This window comes from Lasioglossum baleicum, chromosome 13 (genome assembly GCF_051020765.1).
Source record: "Lasioglossum baleicum chromosome 13, iyLasBale1, whole genome shotgun sequence".
Classification (NCBI taxonomy): domain Eukaryota; kingdom Metazoa; phylum Arthropoda; class Insecta; order Hymenoptera; family Halictidae; genus Lasioglossum; species Lasioglossum baleicum.
In genome coordinates, this window is record NC_134941.1 from 9,234,422 (window position 1) to 9,250,143 (window position 15,722).

A 15,722-nucleotide genomic window follows, 5' to 3' on the forward strand; every position below is an offset into this window, starting at 1 on the left:
GTATGAAAATACTGTATCAAATTACTTACTTGCTTTATGGAAATCTTAAAAACGGAATTGAAATGTCTTAACGCATGTTGTTCTCATTTCGTCGAACAAGCTACTGGATCAGAGATGCAAAGCCAATAGAAACAGAACCGAACGGGTCAATCGATCAAAACACAAACCGATCGATATTTGGCGGTTATTTCAAACCGTGAAAACGTCACGAACGTTAGCGTTAAATTGTTGAAATTTCCATTTTTCAACCGCTGGAGGAGACATTTTTCCGAGCAAGCCGAGAGCACGAAGTTTTCGCGAACGTGGCCCAGGGATTTCGTCGAGGTTCCTTGGGGGCCGGACGCGGATATTTCCGGAGCCATCCCGGATCCACCCCATGAGGCGATCAATTTTTCATGGGGATGGATGGTAGCGGAAGAACAGTCGGACGGCTGCGTCTCAGCGGCCTCGTGAAGAAGGACGCGGCCCGGGTCCGGCCTGAATAAACGATGTTTAATCTTCATATCAGAAAAGCTGGGCTCCGGCTTCGGAGTCGCGGGAGAAAGAGGATGCCTAGATGAAGGATCGGCACACGTACACACGTGCGGACCTACCTACCTATCTACCTACCAACGCGTTGAAGAATGAAAGAGCGAGACAGAGAGACAGACTCGGGAGAAAGACGGAAAGGCAGAGGGCGAGAAAGATCGAGCGAGTCGGGAGATTGAGAAAGAGATAGCTCGAAACGCGCGGGGTAGAGGACGAAACCGGGGGTGAGAGAGAGGATTGAGGGCGGGGGGGCAGGGGCGCCCAGGAAATTTCTAGAAACTTCAGGTTTAGCAATTAACGTCAGAAATTAACGACGCCCGCCTGCCTCGAGCGCAAAGCGCCGGAGAAATTAGTCTCGGAAATTCTCGTAAAATTTCTCGTTCGCTCGCGGGCGCCAGCCCAACCCCCTTCTCTCCTCAACCCATCGCCCCCGCAAACCACCCCCCAACACCCACCCCCTCGGTTCGTTCGTGCCTCCTGCGCCCCGGCGAAGGTAACATGGCGTCAGCAGTCGAGGCGAGCGGTAACTTTCCGGAAATTTTCATTAAGCCTGACAGTAATGACGTCATCAGTCAGTCGGCCCGACCTCATTTGGAATCGTTCGCACTCTCGAAACCGTCTCGCGCCTTTCCAACTCCCCAGGAACTAACCCTAGCCCGGTTTCTTCGGTAGCCGGCCTCCTACTTCCGCTGCCATCTCCTTGATTCTGGACCACCTGAGTGCAGGTATACAGTAGTGCTCGGTTAAATTTACATGAACCTCAGATTTCTTCCACAATTTGTCACTGTCTTCAGCCCGGCGAAACTACCTGACTAGACAAAAATGTATTGGGTTGGCAAATAAGTTCGTTCGGTTTTTTAGAGTGGAATAAATCACAAAAACCGAACGAACTTATTTGCCAACCCAATAGAACGAATGCAATGCAAAAAATGCTCGGCTGTCGATGTGAATTTAACCGGGGACTACAGTAGCAGCTATAGTGATCTTGCAGGAAACGATAACCGGCTGCAAGAACAGTCGAGCAGATTTCTGATTCTCACGGAATTACACAGACCATCCCCTATCGGCGAGGCCGCGAGATTGGCTCCGGATAACGGAACGTGAGATTCCTGGCCGATTGAGAATTCCGTGACTATAATTTGAGGGTACATGAAGCAGTATACTGCATTTTGAGTAATCTCGAAAACGGACATTTTTTTTTAAAAGTGTTTAACACTAAACCCAACGCTGCCGGTCAAATGGCCGGTTTTACATTTTCCATTTCACGATGAAATCCCAACACAAACATCCTGTAAACAGGAGCCAAGTTCCTATGGCCGTAAAAAGTTGTGAGATCAAACAAAGTACGGCCAAGTTCGTTAGCTTAGAAATACCTCTTGCAATACTGAAAAAAGCGTTCGTAAAAATTAGTTTAAAAGAACACTATTTAATTTTTAAAGAGTTACATGGAGGGCTAAATTATTCAAACTTGGCCGCTACCTTTTATGGCTATTTGTTTAAAAAGTAATGGCCAAATTTACTCTGTCTGTAACTCTTTAAAAATTAAATAGAGTTCGTTTAAACTAATTTTTACGAACGCTTTTTTCGGTATTGCAAGAGGTATTTCTAAGCTAACGAACTTGGCCGTATTTTGTTTGATCTCACAACGTTTTACGGCCATAGGAACATGGCTCCTGTTTACAGGATGTTTTTGTTGGGATTTCATCAATTTTTGTTGAAATTTCATCAATTATCAAGTAGGTATCAAACAAAAAAAATCCTTTTCTAATCTGCAAGACAAAATCCAAATTCAATGTATCAAGATTAATGTATGTTGTGCTGCTATATTCTATCCTTCGTACGTATTTCGTAATGTCTCTTTTCAATACGACCCCTTTAAGGTGTAAAATTTCAAACTTTGATAATTATTCCTTTGAGTGTTTGTTACGGTGGACCTATGAATGGACCTATGGTGTACCAAATTTCAAGCTTGTAGGTCAATGGGAAGTACCCAAAAGGTTTTGATGATCTGTCAGTAAGTCAGTCAGTGACTTTAGCGATTTTTGAGGTCCTTTATCTCGGAACCTACTAAAGTTGGAAGATTAATGTTTTGTCAATATCGAGACATGACAGCATTTAACAAGTGTACGAAATTACATCTCTCGAAAAAACGGCTAAGTTGTTTCGTGTAAAAGGAGGTAGTGCGAGAACTTGGCTGGTGCACTACCGTGCACCTATGAAGTTGCTTACATGGAAATTGATTCGATAAATTTCTTTATCCAAGCACATATTGTAATAACTGTTGCACAAAATTTAAATAAATCGAGCCTTGTCATTTTTACAAGGTAAAACATTTTAATCGCTGTTAGTGTTCGGTAGATTTAGTATTGAAATGCTCTGAGGCAACATAATTCCGTACTCCGTTAACAACTAAAAATAGATACCAAACGTAGCCGAACATATTTATGTTACCAATAATTCGTAAATACTTGTTCGAACAGTCAATAATCGTTTCACACAATTCTCCGGCTTCCTACGTTCCCGAAACGACCCACAATATGATTCAAAGGGTAATATATCACGTCGTGTTTCAAGGCTCACAGGTTCCCTCCCACAAACAAATTAGAATTCAATTAACTCGTTCACCTCCAGACCAATAACTCAATCCGCAGGTAGTCCCGCGCAAAAATTCCTCCGCAAGCATCTTAGAGCCGCCCCATCCGATACGATCGGCTGGAGGTTTCGCCGAGGACTCCCGAGTCCAGGTAACCGTGAATTAATTGTAGTATGGTAGTGATGGTGGTGAATTAATTCTCTCCCGGAGAAGGCTCTCGGTCTCCGTTCGCGAGCGTTTATCGCAGTGTGTCACGCGACCCGAATTCCGCCGTGACTGGCGGGAGTCTTCTTCCGCGGGACGATTATCCTAGCAACTCGGTCGAACGACCATAACGGGATCGAAATTACCTTACGTGGTCCCCTCCGGTAATTGACGCATCATTTTAGTATAGAGTCGGACAAAATAATATGCCGTTCGAAATACTTCAATATTTGGTTAACCTGACGAGTTCCTTTTTCATAAACAAGAGTCATTGGAGGAACTGACCAAGGAACTGATCCAAGAACTGACCAACGTCTACCTGTGCCCCAAAAATAAATCGTATAGATTGCAACAGTGCAATTTTCCCTGTTCAACTTCCCGATAGGAGTCAATGCTACCATCCGAATGCACGAACGTCTACGTACACCCCAAAGATCGACAATGTCCTATCAGATCCTCGCCAGAGGACACCTTCAGGGTCCGGGCAGGTTCTCCAACAGGTCGCTAGTGAGGATCATGGTGGCGGATCGTAAGAAATCGATCGTGGTCCGCCGGTTTTCGGCGTTGTATCGGGGATCGGTCTCTCGCCAGCTCGCTCGCTCCCTCGCGAACGACATATCCGTTTTCCCAAGTAATCTCGCGGCGCTTCGGGCGATTCTCAAACAATTCTATACATCTCCCGAGTGTCGGAAGTGGCTGGAGAGCGGCAAGAGTACGCGGGGGGGAGAGAGGGACAAGAGAGAGCGCGAGTTAGAGTGAGACAGACCGAAGGAGAAGCAGAGGTAACACACAGAGAGAGGCTTGCAGGAAAGAGGCGAGCATCACGGGGGACAAAGAGGTCTGGAGCCGGTGTCTGGGCTGGAGCCGGTCCTCGAAAGGAGACGGAAGATCGTACAGAAAGGCGAAGGGGTTGGTGGTACGGGGAGGAGAGGGGCGGTTAGGTGAAACAGACAATACACCTTCGCGGTGGGTGGCTTATCTAAGAGTCCATGGCGTAGCCCCGGGGGTGCAGTAATAACCGGGAGGGCGGGCTGATACCGGGCTAAGAAATGATAACGGCACTCGCAAGCCAGCCACCATTTTCGAGTTATATTGCCTCGAAAGCCAGAACCGGCGCTGCAGAGGAGAGGCCGAGAGACAGAAGGGAAAGAAGACGGAGAGAGAGAGAGGGAGAGCCGAGGCTACACCGTCTACAACCTTCTCTTCCACCTTCTCCGCCATCTCTTCGACGCAGTCCCCCCCCCCCTCCCCCGCAAAAGCACCCCCGTTCCTCCTCCTGATGTTCGTCCTCCGCTTCTCCAACACCTTTCTAGCCCGCTACCTATAACCTCCCGCAGTCGTTGCCGGAATCGGCCGCTATCTGAGGCCCATACCATCGTTTCCACCGCCTAGAGAAACGTTTCGCCTTCGAGCTGCAACCTTCGCTACACCGATTCGAACCAACCAACCACCCCGCGCATACCCCCCACCATCCTGGTAGACCGTTTTCGAACGTTTCCCACACCACCTCCAGGGAATAACGAGAAGGGCGGTAGATACATCGGTTCCGATCCGACCACGATATTCGATTCCTTCGTGCGACACATGAATTTTCAGCTAGTTGCACCTTCGATGGAACCCTTGGGGGTTCCGTCCCCTGTAATCGCTGATACCGCCGTTACCGAAAAATGGCCCCGTTAACCGAACATAGCGAACGTCCGTTCCCGATGCAGGCATCCTCGGCCAGGACATCGCGGAGAACATCCGCTGGGAATGCGCAAGGGGCGACGATCGTGCGCCACGGCTTTGTCTTTGCGAATTGATCGGGTTTGAACGGTATTATTGCTACGATGGGAACGATCGTATAAACAAAAATCAAAAACAGTGTCATTTGCCAATGAAACACTGAGTGGATAATAAATTGAAATTGTAATGATAAAAAAGACGCCGTAGTATTATTATATCTAGTCGATTATCGCTGTTGAGGTGAAACAACCCCTGCAGGTGGAGGGGTTGCGGTCTCACAATGTGATGTTAGAATAAAATTAACAATTATCAAAATTGTTTTGTTAGAAGAGGTTTGTGTCAAATCCCGAAACTGGTAGGATCGTAAGGGGCGAGGGAGAAGGTCAAGAACGAGACGGATAGAGGGACAAACTCACCCCCAAGCGAATTCGGACAGACAAAGCCGCAACGTGACCAATCTCGCTCGTGTTGAACTGCGGTTTGAACGAATGTTTTGCATTTTACTCCCGCGGGCTAATTTATGTGAGAGAAACGCCACCCTCGTTTCACACCCTCTTACGCGGCAGCTCGAGCGTTTTATTTTCACTTAGACCCGAGCACGAGAAACACCCGGACTTCCTCTTTCTTCGTGGCTCTCCGCGTTCTTCCGGAAATCCTCGGTGACTTACAAATCTGCAAGTTAGATTAATGTCGCACATTCTACATTAAATTTATCAAAATGAATTTCGATTTGCACGGTGCGAAGCAAAACTGATTTTCACTTATAAATTTGGTAAAACCGTAATATTAAATGTATAAATTGGTTTCTCACATTTCTCAAATCCATCTTGAAAATTCCTTCCGTAAAGTTCATTGAACATAAAAGTGCATTAAAAATTGTACTATTCTGAAATAGAGTTTAATCTACAATGTAATACTATGTACAATTTGCTAAAGCAATCGCCAAAAACAAATGAATAAAATTTGCCTAAAACGAAGATCATAAACAGGCAGAGATTACCACATACAAGTTACACAGTCATCCCCCACGCACCTTCATCTCGAAAAAAAGAAGACTGCGGAGGATAAAAAGAGGAGCCACCCCATTGTCGCCAATAAAGCCATGCTCGCACGGGCGGACGATTAAAAAGAGTGTCGGCGAGTAATTTGTGGCGCGGTCAGATTCGCGTGGACCTGAAATTAATATGAGATTCACTGGCGTCCTGCTAGGACTCTGTCCAACCCGTGAGGAGGGAGAAAGAGTGCGGATCGTGCCGGGGGTGGGGATATATTTAGCACAAAAAGCCTCTAATTTCCAACGAGGGTGTAAAAACGGGGTTGGCACTCGGGTCGGTATACGCGGGCCGCTTGTTGGGTCTATAAAACGCCGCTTAGCTTTTTTACCTCCTACCCCTGGCCGGCAGCCACCGTAGAGGGGTGGTTTTAACCCCGTTAAGCTGTTTCCCGTCTTTTCCCGCGTTCCTTTTTTCCGCGGCCGGTAAATTGAGCGCGGACCCTCTTCTCCCTCAGTTCCCTACCCTTCTGCGGCGCCGGTAACATGCTTTTTCCTCTTTTTTCTCTCTTTTCTGCTTCCTCTCTTCGGCCACTTCCACCCCCACACACGGTTTTCTTCTTCCCTTTTTACGGCCGCACGAGCCGCTCGACCCAGATTCCTCTTGCGCCCCTCCTGGGACGATTATCCACGATTTCACCGTGATTGCGTTCGTGCCTTGCCCCTCGGCGTTTCACTCGGAATATTTTTCTGCCTCCAACCCCCCAAGGAGCAGCCCCAATTACCCTGTTATGCTGTTCTGTTATTTAGTCTGATTCTTTTACCTGTTTGCCGTTTCCTGCATTCGTAAGTGGCCTGGGGACGTTCATGCGTGTGGAATATATTTTTCTGGATTCAACCCCCTCGGGAACGACAGCCTCAATTACAGCTGTTGTGGTATTTTATTATTCAGTATGTTTGTTTCTTTAATCCTTTTGGTTCGTTCACCATTTTGTGACATTGTAATTGTGAATTTAAAATGTTTTTCTGGTTACAACTCCCTAAGGAACGACAACTGAAATTACCCTCTTTGTAATTATTTGATAATGAACGTTTTCTAAGTTATGCGATGAAATGTGAAGTTACAGTTTTATACGGGAAGCTGAAGAGAAAAAGACGAGGAAAAGTTTGTTTCCACAAAGCTTCGTTACCGAGAAAGTTGAGACGGAATTTCGGCAGGGTGCGCGTGCTACTAAATAGAGCTTGGCTAATGTGTCTGTTCATTACTTACCGTTTCCACTTACAGTAAGCACGAATGCATGTTTGTCGGATAAATGTTCAACCTGCATTTTCTCGGGAGCGAAGCGCTGGCAATTAACTTTTCTTCCACGCGTTTTCCATTTGTTCGTCGTTTTATCAACACTCGTTTGCAATTTTATGCCAAGCCAACCCAATCCCTGGAATTATTCACACGAAAGAAATTAAACATTGTAAGGCGAAGATAGACATATTCTAGGCGAGGTAGCATTATCATGTCATTCAGGGTGAAAGGAGAGTGTTGTAAAATAAAAATATTAAATTTTAAAGCATTTTACAAAAAAAGAAAAATAAGTGTACACCAAAATGTGGAACTTGAACGAAACGGCCATATAGAAAAAGACTGATCACTAGACTGCAGATCTTGATGCATTTATAGGAAAATTGAGAAGATGAGATTCAAAATTGTTGAAAAATTTTAAAAATTGAAGATGTTACTATGTGATTTCTCCTCTATTAAAATTATTAAGGCAAGAAATAACATTTGATTTAGTTTCTATTTCTTACAATCGACGCAGACACAAATTTTATTTTCCATAAAAATCCGCAGTCTACTGATCACGCACGTATCGAATTACTTGTGACGTTTACGGGGTGGTGGGAGTCATCGAAAGTCATTTGTCCGGAAAAACAAGGTTTCTTTGAGGATAGTCGGTTCTTTGCTTGGCCGCGACAGCGGTTGTTGGAAGTACGAGATTAATAGACGAACAAATTAGCGTAAAGTTTGAGCATCGGCCCCGCGTGCACCCGCGCCACTAATCCCGTGCATTAAAAGTTAACGTCGGGGCTGGCTGGCTGGCTGGCGCGGCCTGTGTGTGTCCTCCTGGCATTAGATTTCTGAGTTTCCCCAGTCGAGTTAGGGCAACACCAGATCTGCGTTTCAACTGGAAACTACGTTAGGGACAGATTCGAACCGATCCCCCTGGCCGGCGGTCCAGTGTGTATCTATGTGGCCGGCTGCAGCCGGACACCCTTTGGCGTCGGAAGTGCCGGCCAACTCGAGGAAACCGGCTCGTTGCCGAAAAATTCGCCTCCACCTTCGACAAACTGCCATTTCCACCCTCGCCCACCACTGCAACTTTCTCTATTTTTATCCCTTCGACGGCGGAACCTGATGGGTTAACCCTCCGAGAAAATTTAGGAAATTTTTTGCACACATATTTATATTGGTTCACCACAAGCTACCATAATCCCCGAAAATATGAAAATCCTGCACGTCGATCGCAAGCTCCGTGTATCTTCTACACATTCATCAACGACCAGGGAAAAACCAGCGGACCATTTACCATCAACAATTGCATATTTAGCTAAACCCGGGGCCGTTCGGTGAGTCTTCAAAATAATAAATTGAAGGGGTTGGAACCATAGCCGGCTGGCTCCGCGATATTAATTCTGCGCGTTATCTAAGGTGGCGGCCGCCATTGTAACCGAGTATCCTAACCCGGCGTTGGATGGGGGATCGTGGGAGGCAGGGGTGTGGGGGTGTGGACTGGGGGTGAGTAAGAAACTACCCCCAACATTAATCAACCGTCATCTTTGCCGGAAACCGGGCGCTCTCCTATCGCCTTCCCTCGCGTGTTTTTAGGCCCCTTAATAATTCTCGGGTTCGTTGAATCTTTGAGACGGCTGGCCACTCGTCTTTTCGGCTCGCTGTCCATTCAAAACCGTCGACGATCTGTTCAAAACCGTCCACGATCTATTCAAGCCACGGGGAATATCGGTGAGAGGCACTCCCGGAACGAAAGCAATCGGTGGCAGCTATGTTTGCGATCGCAAATAGCGAGAGTGGCCACCGATGACCTTCGATCGCCCGGAACAACGACCTTGACGTTCGCCAACCGCGAGCCAAAGCTCGACCAGAGTTTCGGCAAGGTTAGCTGCGAACCTGAAGTGACTTCTGTTGACCCTTTCCGGACGTACACTGGCCTTGTCACGACTAAAGAACTGTTTGCTGTACACAGAAGTTTTAGTCTTACCGTGCGTTTATGGCAAAAATGCAATAGATGCAATCTCAAACAATAAAAAGATTACATACGTTTCGTACAACATAATAAAGGAAGATACAAGACACAGAAAAATTACAAATCATCCAAATGTCATGCTATGTGTTATAGATAGGCTGCTGATTTTTATGCAAAATAAGAATTATCTGCATGAATTGCAGGAAGGAGTGGCCATATTAAATTTCCTTGAATTAATGAATGAATGATTTTATTAAGCTGAAAATAGTGCATTGAGAAGTTTTCAAATTCTCTTAAAATCGTGTGCTACAACCAAAATTCAAGTCCGAATCGAACTGTTGAAAAATAAGTTTCGCCTCGAAAGAGCTTTCATTGATCCGACCAGATGATCCCCTAAGAGATCGTCTGACGGACACGTCCCGTTCCGAAAAAGCAAGACGCGTGACGTCGCAGCGATGTCTTAATTAAACGACCTTCCAGGTGGCGGTGCGTGTCGTTGGTGCATCGTTCGTCCCGGAGCCGGGACTCATCATGAAACCGCGAACTAACCCCCCGTCGGTTTGCGGGGGGTGAGCGAGAGAGCGAGACGTGGGTGCTACGGGACTCGAGGGGGTGCAAGGCGAGCGAGAGCTCGTCAGTGGAGGAAATCGATCCTCGATCACGGGCAGGGACACGTCGATCATCCCCGACCAGGCAGCCAACCGGCGGAAGAGCCACTGAAGGCGCACGATACGGACAAGGAAACAAGAGGAAGTAAGAGATGGTTTGAATAATGACTCGGTTGGCACGTTGTGAGAGGAGGGGTTGGGGGGTTGGCGGGGGGAGGGGGAGGGGGGTCGTGCGGGGGAGAGGCTTGCCAGTCGAGCGCGCCATCTTGCCTCGGCTCTCTACTTATAATTATTGATGTGGCCCGAACTTTATATAAACTCGAAACTCGTCTCCCTCGCACCGTCGGTTCGCCACCACCACCGCCTGCACCACCACCACGACGAGAGCCGGCACCAGCATCACCAGCCTGGAACTATCTCCACGTAGAAACCTCGCCACCCCCGCGCGCACCACCCCACCCCCACACACCCCCGACACCCCCCGGAGCCCCGGACGGCAACCCCCCTGGCTCCCCGGGCCTCCTCCTCTTTCGGCTCTCCAACCAGGCGGCAGGAGGAAATTGTTGGAGTTTTCAAAGTCTGACGTGCAGGATATTATGAACGAGGGTATGGCGTCGTCGGAGGAGGCGGAGGAGAAGCCGGAGGAGGTGGAGGAGGTGGTTGGAGAAGGTGGCGGAGTAGTAACGGGGGGCGGTGAAGGAGGTAGGGGTTGGAAAGGGGGACGAGACCGGGTCGGCGAGGTGGAGTGGCGGTACCCAGGCAAAACTACCCGCCTCGGCTCACTCTTCTGCCTCCAGAACCACCCACCAGCCCATTCGTCTAGCTTAAACTATATTCCGACCTAACCTCCGCGTAGGTACCTTCCTTCTACCAACACTTCTCTCTACCCATTACCCACCATCTGACAGCCGGCCAATACTTGTCCGATGCACCGACACCCTTCTTCTTACCCCGACACGCTCCACCTGCTTCTTGTTCATCGTTTTTATCCCTCGTCCTGATACACCCCGAGCTAGACTAGCCTGCTCCCTTTAGATGGATTACCTGGCCGTAAACTGGCTTTGAGATTTTAGGCTTGGTCTTGACTGGGCCTGGTTTGGAATCTTTCGTGGAATTTAGGGGGTGGGGTGAAGGAGATGTTGGTAGCCGGTTCTTGGGTCATCGTTCTCTTTGGGTAGTGATTACTATGTATTTTTCATGTTGATTGGGGAACACCTGGAGAATAGTTTAACCTTGATTCTTCTTCTTAATCTGTAAAAATTTGTCAGAGGAGATTGGCAGGGTCTTGTTGGTACTTTTAGATACGAGCTAATCAAATTTTTGTTATCCTGGATAAGAGTTGGAGCAGTTCCTGCTTAAACACATTAGAACCTAGCTCAATTGTGTTTCTTTGCTGAATTAAATAAGTAAATGGCAAATAAGTTTGCACGATTGTTATTAAATAGTTTTGGTTTTGGTTTTGATGAAGTTTCAAAGTTCGAGTGCTAATCCTGATACACTTAGACCCTAGTTTAATCAAACTAGTTTGAATGGCAAGATTTTTAGAGATTTTTAGATTTTCAGTGAATATATAGTTTTATTTCTGGTTTTAGCTGTCAGCAATCGGCATGGTTTGCGGATGGCACGTGACCCAGGAAAAATCGAGTGCTATTCGAATGGTATTGTCAGGCTCTCGAAGGTATCACGATCGCGCGAAATTGCGGCAGTCTACTTGGAAAAGTTTCCGACAGCCCATTCGTTGGCCCCGCGACGATAACCGACTTGGTCGCACAGCGAGGCTGGGAATATAGCCGGAGCACGTGCACGAGTATATTGTAAAGGGAGGTGGTAGGTGAGTGCACATATATCTATATAGTGTCTACAGGGGGTAGAAGTATAAGCTTTCCTCTCGCAAATGAGGTAATATATATACAAAAGCTAATACGACCGAAAGTTGCCAACTTGGATGAGTCTCTCCTCCGCCACCTACAAGCTCCTCCGCCTCGGTCTGCGCCACCCCCTACCCAGCCACCCCTCCTGCCTGGGCTAGATCCTCTAAATATTTTAAAGGAGCGCAAGAATTCAGTTTATGAGTTCGTGACGTAACCGCAGGTTAGCTACTCCTCTCATTGGCCGGTAATTGTTTGCAGAAAACTGCGAAACACTTGTTGGATGGTAGCTTTTAGCTATGATACACTTGAGTATGAAGTGTTGGTAAGGTTTGTGTCTTCCTTTTTAAATCTATCTAGTTTAATGATGAATAGCATGAAACTCCATTAACCATTTATATTAACTCCTTGCATCAGGAAGATTTCGAACAGGTTCTACTAAATATTACAACACAGTTCTAACCATAAAATAAATTGTAGTGCAGGCGGTTAAATGTTTCGATAATTCTGTAAGTCATAAAGCCTCCTGTAAATCGACAAGGGTGTACAACAACCCTCGGCACTTCACCTCGCAACTAGTCTGTCCACGGAGCATCATCATCCCCATCGGTCGCTAATTATTCGCGGAAAACTCCGCCGGGAAAACGAGACAATTGGGCCACCGTTGGAGGGTCTACAGAGGGATGCTGAAGAGAGGGTGAAAAAATCACGGCGGAGGATAATTTAACGGGCAATGGAGCAGCTTCCGGCAGACCGGCGCGCGGACAATATATCCCGCGAAGCCCGGTTAATCCTATCTTTCGGATCTGAATTCGAGGTTTCCGTTACCGAGCGTTGGTCCGCGGCGATCAAAGTGAATTAAATCGCGCAGGGGCTCCACCCCCCTGAAAAAGACTGCGAGCATACGGACGGCGAAGAGGATCGTTACAACCGATTGAAATTGCCGCGATCAAGACGCCGCCCGTGGGTAACAGAAACAGAAATAGAGAGACAAGAGATGGTGGAACACAGCGGAAAGGGGAGAGGGGTGGAACAGGTGAGGGGAAATGCGAAGAGATACGTTCCTGCGCGGGAATTCCTCGTACACGGAATGGCCGCAGTAAAACTGATGCTTGTATTTTATCGGATACGTTAACGGCACCGTAAATCAGCCCCCTCGGCCGTTTCGGGTTTAACGGGTTGCCGGACGACGTAAGACGAAGACGCGCGCGTTTTACGCCGCCTGTCCCACGAGGGAAAATAATTGGGGATAATTGAATGGCTACGGGCCCGTGTTTCCGTGGAACGTTATCGCTGCCCTAGAAAATTGCGGAAATTTTCCCCGGTGATTATATTACCTCCAGCATCGGATCATTTGTTCCCGCGACAGGCCCTGAATTTTTTAATGGGATCCTATTAGCGGGCGAACCTTTCATTATTTATTGTCTCGGGGGGTTCAGTGAAGTATGTAGTAAGCACGGAGGACACCTATCGCGGATGAGGATGTTCCAAGATATTAAAAATATAATGAACACTGTGAAAAAACGGAAAATGTTCTTATGCAAGATGTAGCCGGACGGGTCATACGTGTAAAAGCGATAAAAAAAAAGGAATAGCATGTCGTCAATGTGCCGACGCTCGTCCGTAAAGGGTCAATGTGTCTAGTATAAAAATAAAGTATGAAGTTGTAGGAACGATAACTTGAACGAGCCAGTTAGGGGATGAAATTGGCGTTCTATGGACGGAAGGATTTGCGGTGGCCGGAGCCATAGTCTTTCAGGTGGTTCCGCGAACAAATCCCCTAGGTCATAGCCCCTGTACCAGACTGGGATTTTTCACAATCAGCGAAATGGCGGCAGCCAAGTGGAGTTAGATTGAACAAACACGAGCAATCGGTGCGCGCGAGCGATTCGCGAGCTAGGCGGGAACGAAATGGAGAGACGTGGAATATAATCTATCCTGTTTGAGGAGAACTGGCACCGACTGCAAGTTAGAACAAACTCCCAGTGTACTCTGGGAACGTCGTAGCCGGCAACCAATCCACCAGCGTGCCACCCCCGCTCGCCCACCCCCTTGGTCGGTCCTGTTCCCTCTTCGTCTGGCGAACAGCATCCTGGAATTGGATAAAATAACATCCCTACGTCGTGGTCCGTCAGAAAACCGGGGTGTCGCGCGGCCATCTTAATCCCTACTTGTCCTGGAAAAATAAGGGTGAACTACCCCCTTGGTTGGAGACTGCTTGGGGTGGCAGGGTTGCTCGGAAGATAAGCAGAATGCTAAAATAATGGTTCTGATGGGTTAGTTTTTGTAATTCTTAAGGGTTGAATAGAGTAGGTAATTTTTGGGGGTTATGGAGGAGATCCGAGGAAACCGTCCCTTTGTGTAGAGACAATTATTAATTTTCTTTATTGAAGAAATTAACTGTTTAAATTTCAGATGTTTCACAAAGATGTTAACTAATGTCATTAACTTTGCGCCAGGATTATTTTAAATTGTGTTAGATATGGAACTTTCTGGTCTGTTACCGATCCATTGACGACGCTGGCATCACTCCCCCTGACAATTAGATGAAGCAATATCCTGCGACAGTAAATAGAAATAGGATTGATATAATTAATCCAAACGCACCGGTGAATGGATATTTCCAGCGGAACTGGCACCTTGAATTCTATAACTGTTCGCCAGATCTAATTTTCACCCCTCAAGAATACCTTAACGCGCTAAGAAACGAGGCGCGATTAATTATATAAAGCCAACCCTTAACAAATTACAAAATGGAAGCCCTGCACGTAAAATCTAATATATCCTGCTGACGATAATTTCAATCAACCATGTCATTTCAATACATACAGAACATTCTGCGTATTCGTTTATAGAATTCGATCTGATTAAATCGATAAATTATGATCAAAATGCGAACTGTTAAATCTTCAATCTGATTGTGAGTGTAAGTTTGTGTAGACATTCTGAATGTCGCTTAAAATGAAAAACTCGTCGAATTAAGTATAAGATTAATTGGCTACGGTGCTTTATTGTTAAATAAAAATTGTAAAATGTGTAGAAAATAAATAACTATAGTAACATTCCCCAAAATCACCCTCCGCATCTCCTATCCAGATCTATTTAATACCCTTAGAAGGAAATTAAATACATAAAAAACAGAAGGAATAGTAAATTATTCGGGGGCAGCTCGAATGAAATTTGATCACGAAATTTAGTAACCTTCCAACACCCTTCCACATCAGCCTCCATTTATCTAGTCACTTAATTTCATCTCAATTTCTTAATCCTCCTAAAAATAAAAAACCTGAGTAGTTGAACACAATATTTCAACCCCTTGTAAAACACATACGAAATAAATAATTAAATTTTCCAATTCCTGTCAAATTAAGAATCTCAACACCTCGAGCTACAACATTTCAACACTGGACACCTTCCCAGTGAAAAAAAAATTGTAAAATACACCCAGAGTAAATAACATTCAGTATATCAACGAATCTACACCGTACAACCCCTGCACAGGTCCCGCGCGACACTTCTCTGGAAAATATGAATCTTTCCGTGAGGTTCGAATAAAAAAGGCGACAAGAATAATTGGAGGGTAGACCGCTCGGTCAGGAAATTTAATAAACTTCCGGTATCATCCCCGGGCAACATCCCCTTTTTTCCCGGGGCCTCGCCGGCTCGAATCAAGAAGGTAGAGAGACGACGAAGCCGGTGGCTCATGAATATTCATTTCTTGCCGGTTTCTTACAGGAGGTCGAGCACACGGGGGTGAGCCACGGAACGGAGCAGCCAGGGCCGTACTTTTAAGCACGAGAGTGGGGGTTCTGGATCAATGCCGAGGCCACGCCTCCTTCGTCTTACATCCTGCACCCTCGTCCTCGCCCCTGCCTTCCTTTCCTTTCGCTTTTCCAACCCTCTTCGCTGTCTTCATCCGAGCCCACCCCCTCTCTCTTTCTCTCTCAC

General features: G+C 46.7%; 1 long non-coding RNA gene across 1 annotated transcript in view; it reads left to right on the forward strand.

The window, feature by feature from the left end:
• LOC143214861 (uncharacterized) overlaps nucleotides 1-15,220 on the forward strand; it is a 28,846-nt gene extending 13,626 nt beyond the window's left edge. Inside the window, exons 2-3 of the long non-coding RNA XR_013010235.1 lie at nucleotides 9,779-10,051; nucleotides 11,499-15,220. This is a non-coding gene — a long non-coding RNA (uncharacterized LOC143214861). The remainder of the gene's footprint in view (nucleotides 1-9,778; nucleotides 10,052-11,498) is intronic.
• The last annotated feature ends 502 nt before the right edge of the window (nucleotides 15,221-15,722 follow it).